Genomic DNA, 8,074 nt, shown 5'->3' with positions numbered 1-8,074 from the left:
TATGAAGCAACTGCTTCCGGTTGCATTGAGGGGGCTTTTACCGAAAAACGTACGGTTAGCCATTGTGAAGCTATGTGCATTCCTCAATGCAATCTCTCAGAGGGTGATCGATCCAGAAATCATACCAAGGCTAAGGAGTGATGTGGCGCAATGTCTTGTCAGTTTCGATCTGGTGTTCCCACCATCCTTCTTCAATATCATGACGCACGTCCTAGTTCATCTAGTCGACGAGATTGTCATTCTAGGCCCCGTATTTCTACACAATATGTTCCCCTTTGAGAGGTTCATGGGAGTCCTAAAGAAATATGTCCATAACCGTGCTAGGCCAGAAGGAAGCATCTCCATGGGCCATCAAACAGAGGATGTCATTGGGTTTTGTGTTGACTTCATTCCTAGCCTTAAGAAGATAGGTCTCCCTAAATCGCGGTATGATGGGAGACTGAGTGGAAAAGGCACGCTAGGAGCGAACTCAATAATATGCAGGGACGGGCATTCTTGGTCTCAAGCACACTACACAGTTCTACAGAACTCTACTTTGGTGACCACGTATGTCGATGAACACAAGAACAGTCTGCGCTCCAAACACCCGGAGCAGTGTGACGATTGGATTACATGTGAACACATCATGACTTTCAGTAGTTGGTTGGAAACACGTCTCAGAGGTGATAACACTATTTGTGATGAGCTGTACTTGTTGTCCAGGGGACCATCTTCGACTGTATTGACTTACAAAGGATATGAGATAAATGAGAATACATTTTACACGATCGCCCAAGATTAAAAGAGCACCAACCAAAACAGCGGTGTCTGCTTTGATGCAGCAACCGAGAGGGGAAAGGACACATATTATGGTTACATAGTGGACATATGGGAACTTGACTATAGACATGATTTTAAGGTCCCTTTGTTTAAGTGCAAATGGGTCAATTTGTCAGGAGGCGGGGTACAGGTAGACCCACAGTACGGAATGACAACAGTGGATCTGAACAATCTTGGGCACACTGACGAACCGTTCCTCCTAGCCAATGATGTGGCACAGGTTATCTATGTGAAGGACATGTCTACCAAACCGAGAAAAAGAAAAGATAAGGAAGCGAATACATCATACGATGAGCCAAAGCGCCACATAGTTTTTTCAGGAAAAAGGGACATCGTGGGAGTGGAGGGGAAGACAGACATGTCCGAAGATTATGAAACGTTTCATGAAATTCCTTCCTTCAAAGTCAAGGCTGACCCAAGCATCCTGATAAACGATGAAGATTATCCATGGTTACGGCGCAATAAGCAAGCACACAAGCGAAGAAAAAGTGAAGACTTTCTCTCCACAACTATTATGATGATACCATGCCAACTTTCAACCTTTTCCTAGTTCATTTGAAATGCATGTTGTAACAGACGAGTTTCTGTATGAAACCCTGATATCTCGGAACAGATTGTCCGTTTTGTTGAAATGCTTTGAATGTTTTGTTGAAATGCTTTGAATGTTGCATTTTATAAATCTCTAGTATTATTGAAACTAAAATTATATAGAATTTATGCAACTAAAATTATCACAATATTTTCTGTACAAAACATTAAAAGCAAAAAGAATTTTATTGATGATGTGGCTTATAGCTCAATAATAATCAGTAAATGTTTTCAATTTCAGGGTCTTATAGCTCAAAATAATCAGTAAATGCATGAAAAATAACAAATGAAGTCAGAAAGGGTTGAAAATTGATGATGTGGCTTTGAATGGTGTATTTTGAACGCACAAAAAGTCAGGAGTTCACATAATTTTCATAAAGAACTTTTTTGTTACAAACTTTAATAGCAAAAAGAATTATCATAAAATAAATTAAATAAGTAATTAGAAACAAAATAATATAAACTTTAATAAAATATATAAGTAGAAACAAAATAAAATAAAATAAACTTTAATAATATAAATAAAATTTATAAAACTAAAATTATCAAAGTATTTTCTGTTCAAAACATTATAAGCAACCTCTAGTATTATTGAAACTAAAATTACATATAAAATTGATGCAACTAAAATTATCAAAGTATTTTCTGTTCAAAATCATTAAAAGCAAAAAGAATTTTCATAAAGGACTTTTTTTGTTAGAAACTTTAATAGCAAAATTACATAATAAGTAAGTAATTAGAAACAAAATAAAATAAAATAAATAAGTTTTTTGTTGTAAGTAGAAACAAAACAAAATAAATAAAGCAAAAAAGAAAACAAAAAACAGGGGAAAAATAAAAATATGCCACCTACTGGGCCTCCACGGCCTGAATACGACTAGAAATCCATCCATGGGCCAGGATTCAGGCCTGCAGAAGGCCCAGTAGGCCCATCGGGCATACAGTGACAATTAGGCCCGAAAGCCTTCAATGGAGAGGAGATCGAGAGGGGTGCGGCAGTGGGGCTTATAAACCACTGCGCGCCCCTCTCAGCTAGCGAGGTGGGACTAAACATTTGGGCACGGGCATAACGAGGCCTTTGGTCCCGGTTGATGCCACCAACCGGGACTAAAGGGGGGCATTGGAACCGTTTCGTAGCACCAACCGGTATGAATGCCCCCCTTTGATACCGGTTGGTGCCACGAACCGGGACCAAAGGTCAGTTTTCGGCAGCCCAAAAGGCGGGAAGCGGCGGTCTTTGGTCCCGGTTCGTGGCACCAACCGGGACTAAATGGGGCATTGGTCCCGGTTGTTGCCACGAACCGGAACCAATGCTCTAGGTATATAAGCTTGGCTTGTGAAAATTTCACAACCAGTTGCCCCCCGCCCTCCGTCGCCCCCGAGCCGGCCCCCGTCGCCGCCGTCGTCGCCCTCCGCCCCCCGCTGCCGTCGCCCTCCTCCGCCCCCGAGCCGGCCCCCATCACCGTCGTCGTCGCCCTCCGCCCCCGCCGCCGTCACCCTCCGCCGCCCCCGCCGTCGCCCTACGCCCCCCGCTGTCGCCCTCCGCCCCCCGTCGTCGCCCTCCACCGCCCCCGCCATCGCCCTCCGCCCCCCGTCGCCGTCGTCGTCGCCTTCCGCGCCCCCGCCGCCGTCGCCCTCGCCTGCCGCCCCCGCCATCGCCCTAAGGCCCCCGTCGTCGCCTTCCGCCCCCCGCCGCCGCCCTCCGCCGCCCTCCGCCCCCCATCGCCGTCGTTGTCGCCCTCAGTGCCCCCCGCCGCCGTCGCCCTCGCCGGCCGCCCCCGATGTGAGCCCCCCCTTTTTTTCATATATATATATTTATTAATTTTTTATTTAGATTAATGTTAGTAGATATCGATTTTAGTTTAGTGCATTTTAGGTTAGTGTAGATGAAAAAGTAAAATAAGGAAAAGGAAGAAAAGATGAAGAAGGAAAGAAGGAAGAAGAAGAAAAAAAGAAGCATGAGAGGAAGGAGGAGAAGAAGAAGGAGAAGAAGAGGAGAGGAAGAAGAGGAAAAAATAGTATATTCTATTTTTTCTTCTTCTCCTCTATTCCTTTCTTCTTCTCCTCTTTTTTATTCTTTTTTCCTTTGATCTTCTCCTCTATTAATCCTTTCTTCTTCTCCTCTTTTTTTCTTCTTCCGGACACCGCGGAGGTGGTTAATTAGTAGTTGAACTAGTTAAACTAGTTTACTTACAGTAAATGCTTAATTAGTAGTTGAACTAGTTGATTTAATAAAACTACTTTATTTATAGTAAGTGCTTAATTAATTAGTAGTTTAACTAGTTGATTTAATAAAACTACTTTATTTTACTATATATAGAAGTAGTTTATTTTTAGTAAGTACTACTTTATTCTATTTATAGTAAGTGCTTAGTAGTTGAACTTCTTGATTTAATAAAACTAGTTTATTTTACTATAGAAGTAGTTTATTTTTAGCAAGAAAATTAATAGAACTAGTTTATTTTTTTAGTTAAAGCAATTATTTCCGCATCGACGTCGACGATGCCTATCCCGCATCCTCGTCGTCGACTCGGCGGAGGAGGCCGGCTTGATCAGAGGGGCCATGTCCGGGACTGGGCTCCGCCTGGATGGTTTTGGGATGTGCTACCTTCCGGGGGGCGTAGGTTGGTGAGGAGCCATCCCGTCATTGACCCGATCCTTGTTTGGTGGCGGTCGCGTGGGCCAGTGACGGTGCCGAGGCTTCCGGACACCGCGGAGGTGGTACGTCACCGTGTCAGCGAAGAGGACGAGCACGTCCGTCGCTACATGGTTGTGCTGGAGGGCAGGTTCGACAATACCTGGCAGGTTCTTCAGGGATCTCACTGGAGCGATCCTGTGATGGTTCCTTCTCTTTGGGTGTCCACCGCCCGTGCCGATACCCGTCGGGCGCTATGGTTCTAGCTGTACTAGCGATGTTATATGTATGATAGTATTCGAGGTGTATTAGTGATAATATTTGACGATGTACAGACGCAAGAGATGATGTAGTTTTTCTTATAATTGAATGCATCCTAATTTGAATACTACTTTATTTTGCGATTTGATTTTGCTTATTGAATGCTCAAATTGGAAAACTACTCCTACTTTGAATGCTAAAATTGGAGAGCACTATGCAAGGCGTATGCATATGATTAGTTGATAGCTTATAGGGTTTTTGTTTTCGCAGAAATCTAGGAGCCCCCCTCCATCATCCCCGCCATCGTCCCCGTCACCGACCCCCTCCGACCTCGAGGTGAGACCAGCCAAATCCTTTTTTAGAAAGATAATTAAACGATATTTTGGGTTGACTTTAAGTCTGTCGAGTCTCCACCATATATGAGAGGACGAAGAAGCCCGACTGTTGTCGTGGGGGTCGTTTCTCCTTCTTCTCCGGGTGTTAGACCTTTGTTACGCACCAGGGGAAGAAGGAGTAATGACCATCACCGACGGTCGCAAATGTCAGAGAGGAATCAGTGAGGGAGAGTTCCACCACACACACACACACACACACACACACACACACACACACACACACATATATATATATATATATATATATATATATATATATATATATATATATATATATATATATATATATATGAGAGGACGAAGAATCCCGACTGTTGTCGTGGGGGTCGTTTCTCCTTCTTCTCTGGGTGCTAGACCTTTGTTATGCACTAGGGCAAGAAGGAGTAACGACCATCACCGACGGTCGCAAATGTCAGAGAGGAATCAGTGAGGGAGAGTTCCACCATATATATAGTAGAGGACGAAGAATCCCGACTGTTGTCGTGGGGGTCGCTTCTCCTTCGTTCCTGTGTGTTAGACATTTTGGTGTAATGCACTCGGGGACAAAGTGAGGAGCGGCCATCACCGAGAGTCGAATATATACACCACATGAGCTAAGAGTTTTCAAGAAAAGACTCGATAGACCGATAGTCAACCCATGATGAATAATAATGATCTAATTTAGTTTTTGTAGTACATATATTTAATTGTACAAGTTTAATTTTTGAATTATGAACGTAGGAAATGTCGTCATCAGACGACGAAAGTCTCCTGGGGGAGTGCAGCTGGTGCCACGACGATCGAGGTCTCTGCGACAGGCCTCACCTGGACGATGATTGGCGCTTCAGCATTAAGCTCGAGGAGACCTTCGATGTTGAAACGGTACGCAACGACGACAAGTGTTTTTTCGTAATTAAGCATGACTACAACTATTTCAACGTGTAATTTTCATCTTTTACAATTCGAGTAGCTTATCCCATGCCATGCAAGGCGCTATGTCTTGGAGAGGATGGGTTTTAAAGACCATGAAAGTTTCAAAACAAAGAAAATTCACCTAAGGACTCATCATGATGTGGATTTTGAAGTAAAGCTGTACAATTCTGAGAGCGTAACCCATTTTGGTTGCAAAAAATGGAAGCACTTTGCAAGATGTATGGTTTTGATGAGGGTATGCTTGTCACCATGGATCTTGGTGATCCTGAAATCGAGCAAGACAATATGGACATTTGGGTCCTTGTTGATACGCCTCCAATTCTACCGCTATGTGGGTTTCTCAAACATAGTTATTAGCTAATTTATATTGTTTATTTCAAAATAGTTGACAGCTTATTTCCATTGACAGCTTATTTTCATTCTTCAAAGAATGTGCGGGAGATGGTAGACAAAACCCACTACACGGATGGCTCCGAATTTACTTACAAGGAGAAAAATCATCTGGTCAGATTTTGCACTGACATTGAGAATTACAATATCTACAATCAAACTCCTCAACATTATGGTCAATACGTGCCACTAGTGCATGTGTTGAACTACGGTAACTACCATGGAGATACCCTGGTAAGATTTTTTACTATTACGACATCCGTGCATCTTTTGCATACTTCTAAAACTAGTACATCATTGCTAACTATGAAGTTATTACTATGTTTTTCAACAGATAATCCCAGAGAATTGTGTGCCTCATTTGATGTATCAGAAAGGTAGCCTTAATGTTTTGAACATACATCCAGGTCATCCTACGAATCTCAACTGTCCATACCAGATTTCTAAAAGGAATGGAGACATGCAAATCAAAAGATGGAAACAATGTATGGACAGTTGTAAGGAGGTTCTTGGAAGCAAAAGGAAGCGAAGCGCAAGAATTGGAGACAGGATGATCTCCATTCTCCACAATGGAGAGTTAGGGTCTATATTGTTTTATGCTATTTTACCTTAAAGAGGGTATTTAGGTCCTACCTAATACTGATGATCATGTGCTAAGAACAATTAAGTAGGGTTGGTTCGATGACTATGAGGATGATGATCGTATGACTTGTTATTAATGACGAGTAGAAGTTGTATGATGATGATTAGTAGACTTGTTATTATATATGATGATGCATGATGCGAGCATGAAGAGTTATTATATATCAGCAGGTGAAATGAACATGGATTGGATTGAAGTGAAGGCAACATGCATGTGGTGCATGTCGAAAGTAGTACAATCCAAACTTGATCAAGTTAGGATTAGTTTTACTTTCGACATGCACCACATGTTGCCTCACTTCAATCTAAGTCATGTTTAGGCATCGCAGTAGCAGTAGCACGGAGATAAGAGAGGACACATCTCTATTAATTAGCTACCTATACCAACCTAAATTAACCCCCAAAACGCCAAAACCACCCTCCTTTCAAAAAAAAAACCAGCCCCTGAAATGCTGACGCGTGGAAGCTTATTGGTCCCGGTTGGTGCTACCAACCGGGACCAAAGGCCCTCGTGCCTGGGCTCGCCGGAGCAACCACGTGGAGGCCCATCTGTCCCAGTTAGTATAAGAACCGGGACTAAATACCTAGGGCATTAGTAACGACCCTTTAGTCCCGGTTCCCCAACCGGGACAGATGGGCCTTATGAACCGGGACAAATGGCCCCTTTTCTACTAGTGCATGGAGGACATCATGGTGAAATACTATGGTAGCGTGAGAAATTCTCTGGGTGATGTTTTTCAGTTATTGTATGGAGAAGATGCATGGCATCAACCAATGAATCTTCATGTTACTATCGTATTTGACCAACAGAAGGATCACCAAAAACACGTGTGCAAAAAAACAACCAGATGAGACTGTATATATTCAGTGGAGGCTCGTGAAGGCCATGGAGGACATCATGGTGAAATAATATCCAGTCTCCGCTGAATAAACCATTTTCATCCGGTTGTTTTGTATTTGACGAACAAAAGGATGTCATTCCATTCTTGTATGGAGAAGGTGATATCCCCAGAGAGTCCTCAAGTTATATGTATGGTCATGTGGGCAAAAGAAAAAGGATAGAAGAGGAGTGGTGGGAAAACACTCAGCGAGAGAAAGTAGCGGGAGAACAAGGGCGGAAAACAAAGGGGGGAGGGTGGAGAAAGGGCCGAAAGAGAGAGGGGGAGAGAAAGGGCTGGAAAGAGTGAATAATGAGAGGAAGGCCGGGAAAAAGGGTGAGAGAGAAAGGCCGGGAAAGACAGGGCGGGAGAAAATGTTCGAATGCTGGAGGATATATAAGGGCAGAAAGGGTAGTTTGTCAGTGTTTTATAGCGGGCATTCGGCCAAGATTGTGCGGCATTTTTAAAAAGAAAATAAAAATACATTGCTTAGTGCCGTATGGTAGACATGCAACAGTCAGCAAACGAGGCCACATCATCACACGCGGATAACC

This window comes from Triticum urartu, chromosome 2A, assembly GCF_056163025.1.
Source record: "Triticum urartu cultivar PI428250 chromosome 2A, HENAU_Tu73, whole genome shotgun sequence".
Lineage (NCBI taxonomy): Eukaryota > Viridiplantae > Streptophyta > Magnoliopsida > Poales > Poaceae > Triticum > Triticum urartu.
Note: the sequence above shows the minus strand (reverse complement) of the source record.